Raw genomic sequence first — 14828 nt, 5'->3', positions numbered from 1 at the left:
CACAAGCACTGTTTGACGTCGATAACCACAGACAGTATACGCTGCGAGACTAACCTTGCTGGCGCGTTCCCGCTTTACATATGCAGTACGTGGCGAAGATGTGGACACGCCGGCTGTCACAGAAACGAACGGGCAGGTCACGTCCTGTCCTCTCGAGAATGCAACCAACGTACTACCGCCGACCGCAGTCAGACAACGACTAAACGCGCGGCTAAGCCTAATTCACAGAGCGAGCCGCACGGACGCCTTGTTACGGCTGGCATCCAATGAGAATGCATTACTGCGCCCGGCTCCTGGAGGGGGCACGTCGCAGAGCGAGAGAGAGGGAGCAGCGGGTCCAGGAGTGGGGGCGCCAATCGAGGGGAGGGGAAACCGTCGCCGCCGGGATTTCTCGGACGCCTGTGGGAATACGCAGCCGCCGCTACGGGCACGTCTATACTCTCAGTCGATTCTGGGATTCGTCCTAAAAGCCATGTCCGTTGTGAGTACGAGCGAACTGCAGGTCCATCGGCTGTTTCTAAGAGGCACAACAGAGAATGCTGGCGATATTTTCACGAAAAAAACCTCTAGGAGTTGTGAATGCCATCAACTAAAATAAACACCGTTTCAGTGGATTTCTATGTCTTTTACGTATTTGTTCGCGTTACTGCCAGTTGGTAATGTCAGCTCTTCAATACAGTAAGCAAGCTGTCCAAATAATGTCGATTGCTTCGTGTCTTACTATGGATTTGCTGAGTACCCGGCATTGTCCTGGTACGTATTTACTTAAGTACTATTAGTCCATCTCCTCCTTCTCCCCCTCTCTCACCATTTCCTTCTGCCTCTTCTCTCTGTCCCTCCTCTACCTGCCATTCTCGCCATCCATCTGCTACTCCCCTCTCTCTGCCCCTCTCCTCCTACGCTTCTCTTTCTCTCTGACTATCTCCTCCTCTATCCTTTCCATCTCCAACTCCTCTTTCCCCCCTCCCCCGTCCATCTTCTACTCTTCCCTTTCTCTCTCCGTCTTCTTCTCCCCCTCTCTCTGCCCATCTCCTCCTCCCCTCATATCTCACGAACTATGTGACTTCCAATAATATAATTTTGCAGGTACATTCAGCTGCATGTGTGTATACTGATAGAAAATGCGTCGCAAATACAATAAGCAGTAAAGTAGTCATACATTAAAGCGTCATGCCTATGCCTCATGCGAAAATGAAGAGCGAAAATGTAATAACCGATAACTTTTTTCCTTTCGTCATTATGCGGGGGGGGGGGGGGGGAGGGCGGGGGGAGGAGGAGTCAGTGTGAAAAAGTTACGACAAGGTTTGAAATTATGTGTAAAGTTTGTTACAGGTCACTAAGATCTCTCGTTATCAAATAGTGGATGAATAAAACATGAGTATTCACGCGTCGTGGCTTACACTTTTTTATCATCCGAACCCCCCCCCCCCCACTCCTTGCTAGGTAGGTGGTTCTTATTCCCACAGCGATTCTTTGCACACAGTAAGTGATGTGTGTGTCAAATATGTTTGAAAGCGTTCCAGTGATTTGGGTGAAGATGTGCAGTACACAAACATGTGTACATCCATTTTTATATATGTATGTATATCATTTCTCCGTGGTCCGATTTTGATGAAATATAGCCTATGCGGTGCCCCTAGCTACGCTGAAATTACCAGTGAAAGCGCCATAAAAATCCATCTAGTAGTTTTGAAGTTCATCGGGTTCAGACACACTAGAAAGTTTTACTAAAACTTTAAATCAGAATATCTTTTTTTCGTGATCCAATTTTAACGAACTAAAGCCTATACTGTGGCCCAAACCATGCTCACGTTACCTGCGGAAATCCCATGAAAATTCGTCAAGTAGTTTTGCATATTAGCATGTTCAAAGAGAGACAGGGCTGTTTTACAGCTTTATTATTAGCATAAAAGACTTGCTAATAATAAATCTGTATAAAATATAAAGTAATAAAAAATCTGTCTCTCTTTGAACATGCTAATCTCCAAAACGAGGACGGGTATCAGTTAAGAGGCCAGACAAACGTGTGGTTCCTGAATAGGGGCAGCAGCCTTTTCAGTAGTTGCGGGGGCAAACAGTCTAGATGACTGACTGATCAGGCCTTCTAAGACTAACCAAAACGGCCTTGCTGTGCTGGTACTGCGTACGGCTGAAAGCAAGAGGTAACTATAGTCGTATTTTTCCCGAGGGCATGCAGTTTTACTGCATAGTTAAATAATGATGGCGTCCTATTGGGTAAAATATTCCGGAGGTAAAATAGTCCCCCATTCGGATTTCCGGGCAGGGACTACTCAGGAGGGCGTCGATATCAGGTGAAAGAAATCTGGCGTTCTACGGATCGGGGCGTGGAATGTCAAATCCCTTAATCGAGCAGGTAGGTTAGAAAATTTAAAAAGGGAAATGGAAAGGTTAAAGTTAAATATAGTGGGAATTAGTGAAGTTCGGTGGCAGGAGGAACAAGAGTTCTGGTCTGTTCTACACAGGATTATAAATACAAAATCAAATAGAGGTAATGCAGGAAGAGGTTTAATAATGAATAAAAAATATAGGAATGCGGGTAAGCTACTACAAACAGCATAGTGAACACATTATTGTAGCCAAGACAGATAGGAAGCCCACGCCTGCCACAATAGTACAAGTTTATATGCCGACTAGCTCCGCAGATGACGACGAGATTGATGAAATGTATGATGAGATAAAAGAAATTATTCAGGTAGTGAAGGGCGACGAAAATTTAAGTCATAAGTGACTGGAATTCGATAATATGAAAAGGATGAGAAGGAAACGTAGTAGGTGAAAATGTAATGAAGTTAAGGAATGAAAGAGGAAGACGCCTGGTAGAGTTTTGCACGGAGCATAACTTAATCATAGCTAACGCTTGGTTCAAGAATCATTAACGAAGGCTGTATACATCCAAGAGGCCTGGAGATACTGGAAGGTATCTGATAGATTATACAATGGTAAGACAGAGATTTAGGAACCAGGTTTTAAATTGTAAGACATTTCCAGGGGCAGATGTGGACTCTGACCACAATCTGTTGGTTATGATCTGTAGATTAAAACTGAAGAAACTGCAAAAAGGTGGGAATTCAAGGAGATGGGACCTGGATAAACTGAAAGAACCATAGCTAGTAGAGAGTTTCAGGGAGAGCACTAGGCAACGATTGACAGGAATGGGGGAAAGAAATACACTAGATAAAGAATGGGTAGCTTTGAGGGATGAAATAGTGAAGGCATCAGAGGATCAAGTAGGTAAATAGACGAGGGCTAATGGAAATCCTTGGGTAACAGAAGAAATACTGAATTTAATTGATGAAAGGAGAAAATATAAAAATGCAGTAAATGAAGCAGCCAAAAAGGAACACAAACGTTTCAAAAACGAGATCGCCAGAAGTGCAAAATGGCTAAGCAGGAGGATAAATTCAAGGACGTAGAGGCATATATCACTAGGGGTAAGATAGATACTGCCTACAGGAAAATTGAATACTCCTTTGGAGAAAACGGAACCACTTGTATGAATATCAAGAGCTCAGATGAAAACCCAGTTCTAAGCAAAGAAGGGAAAGCAGAAAGGTGTAAAGAGTATATAGAGGGTATATACAAGGGCGATGTACTTGAGGACAATATTATGGAAATGGAAGAGGATGTAGATGAAGATGAAATGGGAGATATGATATTGCGGAAGAGTTTGACAGAGCACTGAAAGACCTGAGTCCAAACAAGGCCCCGGTAGCAGACAACATTCCGTTAGAACTACTGACAGCCTTGGGAGAGCCAGTCCTGACAAAACTCTACCATCTGGTGAGCAAAATGTATGAGACAGGCGAAATACCCTCAGACTTCAAGAAGAATATAACAATTCCAATCCCAAAGGAAGCAGGCATAGACAGATGTGAAAATTACCGAACTGTCAGTTTAATAAGCCACAGCTACAAAACACTAACGCGAATTCTGTACAGACGAATGGAAAAACTGGTAGAAGCCGACCTCGGGGAGGATCAGTTTGGATTCCGTAGAAAAACTGGAACACGTGAGGCAATACTGACCGTACGACTTATATTAGAAGAAAGATTAAGGAAAGGCAAACCTACGTTTCTAGCATTTGTAGACTTAGAGAAAGCTTCTGACAATGTTGACTGGAATACTCTCTTTCAAATTCTGAAGGTGGCAGGGGTAAAATACAGGGAGCGAGAGGCTATTTATAATTTGTACAGAAACCAGATGGCAGTAATAAGAGTCGAGGGGCATGAAAGGGAAGCAGTGGTTGTGAAGAGAGTGAGACAGGTTTGTAGCCTCTCCCTGATGTTATTCAATCTGTATATTGAGCAAGCAGTAAAGGAAACAAAAGAAAAATTCGGAGTAGGTATTAAAATCCATGGAGAAGAAATAAAAACGTCGTGGTTCGCAGATGACATTGTAATTCTGTCAGAGACAGCAAAGGACTTGGAAGAGCAGTTGAACGGAAGGGACAGTGTCTTGAAAGGAGGGTATAAGATGAACATCAACAAAAGCAAAACGAGGGTAATGGAATTTAGTCGAATTAAGTCGGGTAATGCTGAGGAAATTATATTAGGAAATGAGACACTTAAAGTAGTAAAGGAGTTTTGCTATTTGGGGAGCAAAATAACTGATGATGGTCGAAGTAGAGATGATATAAAATGCTGACTGGCAATGGCAAGGAAAGCATTTCTAAAGAAGAGAAATTTGTTAACATCGAGTATAGATTTAAGTGTCAGGAAGTCATTTCTGAAAGTATTTGTATGGAGCGTAGCCATGTATGGAAGTGACATATGGACGATAAATAGTTTGGACAGGAAGAGAATAGAGGCTTTCGAAATGTGGTGCTACAGAAGAATGCTGAAGATTAGATGGGTAGATCACATAACTAATGAAGTATTGAATAGGATTGGGGAGAAGATAAGTTTTTGGCACATCTTGACTAGAAGAAGGGAGGTAGGACATGTTCTGAGGCATCAAGGGATCACCAATTTAGTATTGGCGGGCAGCGTGGAGGGTAAAAATCGTAGAGGGAGAGCAAGAGATGAATACACTAAGCAGATTCAGAAGGATGTAGGTTGCAGTAGGTACTGGGAGATGAAGAAGCTTGCACAGGATAGAGTAGCATGGAGAGCTGCATCAAACCAGTCTCAGGACTGAAGACCACAACAACAACAACAACAACAACACACACTACCTGATCAAAAATATTTAGACACATATTAGCAGACATTAATATGGGTTGTGACCACCCTTCACCTTTATGGTGGCTTGAACTCTGCTCGGGATACTTTAAATGAGCTGTCTGAGTGTCTCCAAGCGAATGGCAGCACATTCGTCCTCGAGAGCCGAAACCAGAGAAGGTAGTAGTGAGGGACACTGGGGTCCGGAGTGAAACCGACGTTCCAACTCATCCCAAAGCTGTTCCACTGGGTTTAGGTCGGGACCGTTACTGTCCACAAAACACTGCCTCACAGGCGTTGCTTTATGACAAGGCGTACTGTCATACCGATACAACCAATCATCGTCTGCAAAGGGTTCGTTTACTGTACGCAGTACACATTGCTGCTAAATGTGTGTTGTTTATGAGGAGCTGCCTCGGCTATTGTAACTTACTCCTTTTAATTCTCTATGCACACTGCTATTAGTATTTTGGAAATCACGAGTGATTCCTTCCGCTGATTTTATGCGATGTTTTACAACCACCTTCCGCAGTTGTTGACACTCTATGGTGGTTCTTCCGTGTTTCTACTTCACAATCACATTACCAACAAGCGTTTTAGAAGAGTTGAAATGTCCCTGACGGATTTGTTAATCGGGTGACTTGCAACGACTAGTTCCCGTCTGAAGTCAATGAGCTCTCCTGCCCGCCCCACTCTGTTTTTACTGCATCAACACAACAGTCCCTGCCTCTTTTATACTGTCGGGTCCGTACTTCGTGACATTTAGGCGTCATACCGCATTATATAGGGGCGTGCGGATACTTTCTATCGTACAGTGTATACTGAAATGAAATCTTGTACAACCACACACGGAAACGACACACCTTCAGCCACACCGGAAAAACTTTGTATAATTTTGGGTTCAGAAAGGGAAAAAAAAGACAGTGCGTACCACGTTGGACTTATCGTTATGTCTTTTTGGACTTCGTCGTCAAGAACTTGCTGCTCCGTAAGTATTCCTCTTCTAAAATATAGCTCCGTACAGTTCTCAGTTAAAAAAAAATTCTGTGTTCAGCATTCCATCAACTAGCAGTATTGCACAGAATTGCCTATATGTAGCTTTTACTTCAGAAATACTCTGAAGAATCATAAAGAACGAGGCAATGATAAGGTAGACAACATTTCGACGTGGTATGTTAATTCGCGAGGGCATTCAAAATCTGTGTGCCTACTGCCTAGCTTACACGATATGTATAAATACGATCTAGACCAGCGGTTGCCGAACTTTTTTTTGTTCTCAGCGCCATTAATACTACGAGGGTAATCCCAAAAGTAACGTCTCCTATTTTTTCATAAGTACATAGGCCTGTTTATTTCTACAATGGTTTACATCAGTTTACAGCTTGAACATTTAGCTATTTTTCGACATAATCACCGTTTCTGTTAATACATTTTTGTAGACGCTTTGGCAGTTTTTTTTATGCCCATGTAATAGCAGCTCGCCGCCATACTGTTCAGAAAGTTACGAACCTTTTCTTTCACCTAGTTGTCGGAGCTAAATCGCCGGGACCACAATTAACGCTGACAGGTACTGTGAGACTCTGCAAAAACTCAAACGGGCAATGCAGAACCGGAGAAGAGGAATGTTGAGCAAGGGCGTACACATTCCCCATGAGAACACTCGCCCACACATCGCTCGGCAAACCGTTGCTCTCCTGCAACAGTTTCAGTGGAACATAATCACCCAACCACCATATAGTCCTGACTTGGCGCCCAGAGACTATCAACTGTTCACTAGGTTAAAAGAACATTTGGCCGGAAAGCGATTCAGCTCCGACGACGAGTCGAAAGAAGAGGTTCGTAACTTTTTGAACAGCGTGGCGGCGAGCTGGTATGAACTGGGCATACAAAAATTACCACAGCGTCAACAAAATGCATCGACATAAATGGTGATTATGTCAAAAAACAGCTAAATGTTCAGGCTGTAAACTGATGTAAACCATTGTAGAAATAAACAGGTATATGTACTTTACAAAATAGGAGACCTTGCTTTTGGGATTACTCTCGTATCATAATTTTTCCACTGCATCCCAAATCAAAGCACTCGTATGTCTAAGGCAGTTGAAGTGCTCTGTTGATGATGTTAGGTTAGTTTAAAAACTTAATAATTCAAAAATGTTCAAATGTGTGTGAAATCTTATGGGACTTAGCTGCTAAGGTCACCAGTCACTAAGCTTACACACTACTTAACTTAAATTATCCTAAGGACAAACACACACACCCATGCCCGAGGGAGGACTCGAACCTCCGCCGGGATCAGCCGCACAGTCTATGACTGTAGCGCCAAGACCGCTCGGCTAATCCCGCGAGGCACGTAATAATTATTTAAACGTATTTGAAATTATAAAATAATTATTGAACAGATTTATCATTAATATACACTTAATTAGCGACACCATTACAGCGCAGCGGAACGTCGACGATACTCTAAGCCCCATTTGATGGCCCTTCATGGCAAGCCAACCTGGTCTTATGTTTCAGCAAGACAATACCCGCCCACACATGACGAGAGTTTCTACTGCTTGTCTTCGTGCTTGCCAACACTTACATCGGCCAGTAAGGCCTCCGGGTCTTCCCCCTACTTAGAACGTTTGGAGCATCATGGGCAGGGCCCTCCAACTAGCTCGGAATTTTGGCTAACTAACGCGCCAACTGAATAGAATTTGGCACGACAGTCCTCAAGAGGACATCCAAAAACTCTGACAATCAATGCCAAGCTGAATAACAAATGGACAGTAGCCAGAAGTGGACGAACGCGTTATTGACTTGCTCAATTTTTGAATTTCTCAATTGAATAAATCATTCATTGCTTCTGAAACTGTAATCATTTGTTTGTCTGTACGTGTACATCACATCTACCGATTTCCGTCCCATTCGAGTAAATCCATCGTGGTTCGTAGTGTCTTTTTTCCCCTTGGAGTGTAATTAATGTGATGGATGAGCTTCTTCACTACACAGCTTCTCAAGTCTCGGAATCGAACTGGACACAACTACCCTTATTTCCTGTTACACATCAATTTTCGCATGGTATTTACTCATTTACCACAAGTTTCGCACAAACGGGCCACAGCAAATGGAATTAGTGTTCGTCGATTTTTACTGCTGAGCGGCGGATATCTATCGAAGATATCCAAAAAAAAACGTTATGTTCCAAGCAACTAAATTTTGTCTTTAGTTTACCACTGCGAGACAATAACGATCCATACGCAAGGGAACAATAAGACTCCACGGCAATTTGATATTACCTGCTTGAATTTTGTACTTGCAGTGATACTTTTACAATAGTGAAGGCTGTTCACAATGGCACCTATAATATTAAAAGCTAATTCGGTTCATGATTCATAGAACCATTTGTAGGCTGCCTGCCTAAGGGCTTCTCATAAACAAGAAAAATTTGATTTTCAGTATTTCATATAATTACTGATCGAATTTAAAAATTTACAATACTGTCATAGAACACTCATTAAGAGGAATAAGCCTATGTTGAAGGCTTAACGCATTAACGTACGTATTATAGTTACTCTGTGTGTATGCCCTTAGGCAGCGTACCTGAAGATGCGTAATTATCCAGATTATATTTATCCAGTATATGTAAAAGAGTATACATCAAATTCGAACAAATTTTGAACATAATTTCAAACTTTTCCTAAACTTCTCGCTTCCATGCTTAATGTGCATCCCTATTATTGTCTACGGCCTAAACGCGAACATAAGTAAGTGGGTTTATAACTGTCTGCTCTGTTTCCGTAACTGTGGCAGAAGGTTCTAATTGCTGCGATATTTTCCCGGTGCCGCGACGCACAGTTCGAAACTACTGGTCAGGACTGAAGTTAACTCGTTCGCTCGTCGTGTAACGTCGGCTTAATTTACCAAAATGTCATAGTACGGGTATCTGTGGTTTACGCAGCCTTAATGAAAGCAAGCGAAAATCACATCTGATTTAAAATTGACAGGAAACTAACCGACGAGTAATATGGTCATGACAATCAGCTGGCATTCGGAAAGTGAAAGGTTCGTTACGAATACTACATCATGAACAGATCCTTTTTTTTAGGTTTTCCGTTACATTCCTAAACCATCTCCGGCGAGTTCCACGATGGTTACTTCAACAACATAGATGCTTGTTTTCTTTTCCATTTTTGCTTTTTTAGTGCTCTTAGTCTAACCAGCTACATGTTGACCTTCATATGCACGCTCACGCAGTGAAGGCTTTCCTTAAAATTTAAACTGCTTTATAATCTGGTAGTTCACATATTTTAACTGTCTGACCCCGGCTTAACATGAAGGCAGCGACAGTCAACGCCCTGGTGGCGAAAGTGCTTCTTGAATCACACAGTCTCGTCCCAGAGGGAGAGTGAATTACAAAATGATGACGGATTTCAAATGTAGCAAGTTCGTGGAATACACTTCCGTTAGTGCCGGGACCAGACATTACCTAGTACCCCCTCCTTCTACCTCATCATCATTAATATCAGCCCATTTGCGACTAACTAAACTTTAACATGAAAGAATTTTCTTTGAAGTTAAAATAAATTATATTTAGTTTTTCGTGGTTTTGTTAAGTCACGAACTAATGAGTGCTTGAATAAAACGTTATCAGTTTTCAAGCCGCGTCAATTCGAATAAAATCCTCGAGCTTTCGATGACCATCTCCGCCATCGTCGTCAGGAGTTTACTGACTGAACTCCTGACGATGATGGCGGAGATTGTATGCTCAATATGCTTGAATAACTTCGGGGACATGCTACAACCCTATCTCACTCCCTTCTTAACCACTGCTACAATTTCATGGCCCTCGTCTCTTATAACTGCCTTTAGGTTTCTGTACAAACTATAAATAGCCTTTTGCTCTCTTTATGTTACCCCTGCCACCTTCAGAATTTGAAAGAGATTATTCCAGTCAATACTGTCAAAAGCTTTCTCCAAGTCTACAAAGGCTATAAATATAGGTTTGCTTTTCCTTAACCTATCTTCTAAGGTACGTCGTAGGATCAGTATTCCCTCGCGTGTTCGTATATTTCTTCAGCGTCCAAAATGATCTTCCCGGAAGTCTGCTTCGACCAGCTTTTTCATTGTCCTGTAAAGAATTCGTGTTAGTATTTTGCAAGCATGACTAATTAAACTGATAGTTTGGCAATATTCACACCTATCAGCACATGCTTTTTTGAAAACGGAAGTACTACATTCTTCTTGAAGTCTGAGGGTATTTCGTCTGTCTCATACATAGAGGAGTTTCGTTACGGCTGACACTCCCACTAATATCAGTAGTTCTAACGGAATATCGTCTATCCTTGGGGCCTTGTTTCAACTTAGGTCTTTCAGCGCTCTGTCCAATTCTTCACGCAGTATCATGTCTCCCACTGCATTTTCACCTACTTCCTCTTCTGTTTCTATAATACTGTCCGCAAGTTATCTCCCTTGCATAGACCCTCTACATACACCTTCCACTTTTCAGATTTCCCTTCTTTGCTTAGGGCTGGTTTTCCATCTGATCTCTTGATGATCAAACGGCTGCTCCTCTTTTCTTCAAGGACCTCTTTAATTTTCCTGCAAGCGATAACTATTTTTCCCCTAGTGACATATGCTTCTAAATCCTAACATTTGTCCTCAGGCCATTCCTGCTTAGTTATTTCGCATTTTCCGTCAATCTCATTTTGTAGACGTTTATATTCCCTTTTGGCTGCTTCATTTACCTCATTTTTATATTTTCTCATCTCAACAGCTACATTCAATATCTCCTGCGTTATCCAAGGACGTCTAATTGGTCTTGTCTGTTTACTTATTTGGTCCTCTTTTGCCTTCATTATTTCATTTCTCAGACTTACCCATTCGTCTTCTATTCTTACCCCTGTTCTTGAAAATTGTGCCTAATGCCCCCTGCGAAACTCTGAACAACCTCTGGTTTCAGCTTATCCAGGTCCCATCTCCTTACTTTCTTGCCTCTTTGCAATTTCTCCAGTTTTAATCTGCAGGTCATAACCCGTAAACTGTGGTCAGAGTCCACATCTGCCTCTGAAAATGTCTTAAGATATCGAGTCAGTTTTCTAAATCTCTGTCTTACCATCATACAATGAATCTGAAACTTTCCGGTGTCTACATCCTTGATGTGCCAGCATTTCACATTTGCAGTGGCTTACCTCGTACTTACGTTAACCTGTGATATTTTATTGTTAATCACTTAAACATGATACCTAGGCAAATTCGTTATTCTACTTCAATTATTTTTTAGTGTTATGATTTTTTTCCGTCAGTGTATTTTACAATCCCGCAAGGCGTTTCGGGATATTCTGCGTCCAGCAGCAGGTTGACAGATATTACTGCCAGTATATATATAATGCATGTAGTTTTTGTCTCAACAGCCTATAACACAGTATTACAGTATTGTCTTCAATTTCAACATCCGGGGGGGGGGGGGGGGGGGGGGTGGCTGTGCGCTAATACGGGCAGCAGGCAGTTGAAGCGCGCGAACACGTACTGAAATAAAAGTCAATACTGAGGTTCACGGTGCGAATCTTGCGTTACAATGCTTGTTTCACTATTCAAAATGCGATGTATTGTATTCTTGACGGGAAACGTGAAAATTTCATCTTAAATTTTGATGCTATACATACGGACTGCGCGCTTTCTAACGTTAATTAAACACGCAAATGAATTTCTTGGCTACGGGTACAGGGGTGCTCTCATGTCAGAGAATAGTGTAACTAATCGCAAAACGCAAATTCTGCCAGCTATCGGTACGGCATTCATAACGAACCATGCGCGTGGCGGGCCGGTATTTGATTAAACGACGCAGGGGTGGGGACGTGAACTACTGTCCCCGTTAATGGCGGAATACAATTCAGTGAAAATGCATCGCGCTCGCTTCCGAACCACGCTTTTTAATTCTTTTTTTTCCCACAGAACCGATCATATCACTTACGCGATTACAATAGTATGTCCGCAATGCAAAAATCGTCAGCTAAACTCATTTTGCTGATCCATGTGTCACTCTGCGATCTTGGTACCTTCCTTTCGCTGTTGACCAACAGGTATCCCACTCGCCATCTCGAAGTTAGTAGCGTACTGAGCACAAAAACTATGGCCTTTTTATTCATCTTGTGGAACGAGCACTATGGATAGCATGGATACACTGGGTGAGAAATAGATTTTAAAAAGAATGAAGGAAACACGAAGCCCTATGGAAATAATAAAGAAAACATAGCTCGTTCCTGCATCGCACCAATTGGTGCACGAAAATTACTGACGCATAAAAAATAAGTGCACGCCGAAAACTTAGAGACTAATTTAATAATCTCATAAAGGGACGATCGTATCACCAAACCAAGAAGATGACATTACAGAGGAAGCATCGGAGAAGCTATCATTCCATGCGCAAAACTTAGGGATGATGATGAGGACGAGGAGAAAAAGAAAAAGAAGAAGAACTATAGCAAAACGGGAAAGCATTCGAAAAGAATTTTCGAGCAGATGAGTTGGTTACAACACAATCACAGAACAATACGTCCTTTATTAATCTGAGGTACTCAAACCAAATCCTCAGGAGGAGACCTCTATCGCCATCCACTGCACAGCTGTGACACCAGGATGTGCCAGCTCACGCACCTCGTTGTATTTGATCGTTATAATGGAAAGTGTCGGGATCGCAAAAAATTAATTCCTTGGAAATTCGAATGTAGACGAATGTAGCCCCTTAAACACAGAGAGCTCCATCGCATTACTCGAAAAAATTGGTAATTATAAACAAAAAAATACGGGTAAGTGCGAGTAGTGTCGTGTCTAGGAAGACTACATATTCGGTTCGCTAGACAGACATTCAAACAAAGCATACTAACGAGTTTTATAACAATACTTAACTTTAGGGCACCAATAAACACGTCTGCTTCCAGGCATGAAATCTCCCCCAGTCATCGAAACTGAAGAAGTGTATCTGCGTCACACGGCGTCACGAATCGAAAATGAGCATTTCTATTTCCATTAGGTGCATTACCAATTCAGATGCACGACAGCAAGGCTGCGGTGTCGACTCAACAGCCTGAAGCGGCACGAACAGCTCAGGCCAGCCGGCGCAGTTTTTCTTGTGAGGCGTTCTGTTCGTTTCCTAAGGCTTCCGCATTCGAGATCCGACACCGTCAGTCTGTACTATGCTATGAGTTAATACATTTCAGACAATATTATGGGAATGAGACTCCATAACCACGGTAGGAAAAACAAACCTGAATATATAAATTGCTCAGTCGATAACTTGAAAGATGTCGGAGATTGTTCGCGAATAACGCTGTTGTACACCGAGAAGCCGGAAAACTAGAAAATTACAGCTAAATGCTGTTTCCGGTTACAGTAAAATGATACTGAACGTTCTATCCCTTTTATGTCCTACCCCAACTAAGGAAGTGTGCACAAGACATTACCATAGAAAGCAATAATGTTTCTGTATTGCCTTTATTGTTTACTGGAGTAAATCAGCACATACTAATTAGAGTGAGGTACAAAGATGATAGCCTACAAACACAGCACAGGAAACAATATTCACTGCACCTGGGATTTTGGTGCTGAAGTTCGTTGTTTCATCGCAGATGATGTGGCGCTGGCTATCTTTAAGTTGACCTTCCTCAGTCCAATGGATACCTACATCGATAATATTGTTTCCTGGAGAAGAAAGAAAGGAATGAATGAAGATTAGGCTTTAACGATGTGTGAATGGCAAGGTCATTAAAGGCAGAGCAAAAGTCAGGAGAGAGGACGGATGGGAAGGAAAACCTAGTTTTGTTATTGTAGGATCCATCCTAGTGTGTGCCTTTGACGAAACAGGAAAACCTACGTCTGTATGGCCAGACGGGGATTACAAACGCTGTGCTCCCGACTGCGACGCCTGTGTAGTTTTCTGGAGAAACACATGATTTGTAACTAGGAAATACGAAACGCAGTACCACCTTAAATAACAATGGATGTCGAAACGGAAATACAGAGGCAAAACAATACGTAAAGTACCCCGAAATGTGACAACACAATTTCATGCTATTAAAACATTTTTCATATATCTTTAGTTACGAGCACACTGGAGCAACCAACAATATTTGGATCCAACTCATCCCACATGTTCTCAATGAATACATCCTGACGTGTAATTCACTGTTACGCCGGAAAAATGGATACTTAAAGGATTAAAGAATCGAAACTCCGTATATAAAACGTCGTAATTGCCGAATTGTGTTTCGTACACTGAAATAATTTTGCAGGTATATTCATTGATACATCTGGATATTGTCTGTAAAATGGTTGCAAACCGTTGGGAAGTTTGCTGGAAGCCGGTAAGTGCTCTCAATCTCACATATTGAATTAATAAGTGGAGGTAATAATTTGCCGTGAGTTACGCAGCATCGACACATGTAGTGAGAACCAGAACTCCACCGACAAACTTTCGGAGGTGGTAGTATGAGCCAAAACAAGAAAAATATGTCAAGTAAACAGGGAATCTAAAATAAGCACTTGTTCAGTGAAAGAGATGTGTTTCACAATAGGGAAGAAGAATAAGTGCTCGTAGCTCTTAACGTATGGATTTTGGAGCTCATGTTTACTTGACCTTTTTTTCTTGTTTCGGTCCATACTGCC

The 14828-nt window shown here is 42.0% G+C and overlaps 1 protein-coding gene across 4 annotated transcripts in view; it reads right to left on the bottom strand.

Annotated features, from left to right (window-relative positions):
• LOC126356311 (cyclin-dependent kinase 14) overlaps positions 1-14828 on the bottom strand; it is a 1047636-nt gene that overhangs the window by 839123 nt on the left and 193685 nt on the right. Inside the window, exon 1 of one of the 4 annotated variants that reach the window (XM_050007270.1) lies at positions 55-167. The exons of the other annotated variants lie outside the window; for them this stretch is intronic. The gene's annotated coding sequence lies outside the window, so the exon portion shown is untranslated. Of the gene's footprint in view, positions 1-54; positions 168-14828 lie in introns of those variants that run through there. 4 annotated transcript variants of the gene reach the window in all.

Source organism: Schistocerca gregaria, chromosome 3 (assembly GCF_023897955.1).
Source record: "Schistocerca gregaria isolate iqSchGreg1 chromosome 3, iqSchGreg1.2, whole genome shotgun sequence".
NCBI lineage: Eukaryota > Metazoa > Arthropoda > Insecta > Orthoptera > Acrididae > Schistocerca > Schistocerca gregaria.
This window is presented reverse-complemented; position numbering and strand designations above follow the sequence as displayed.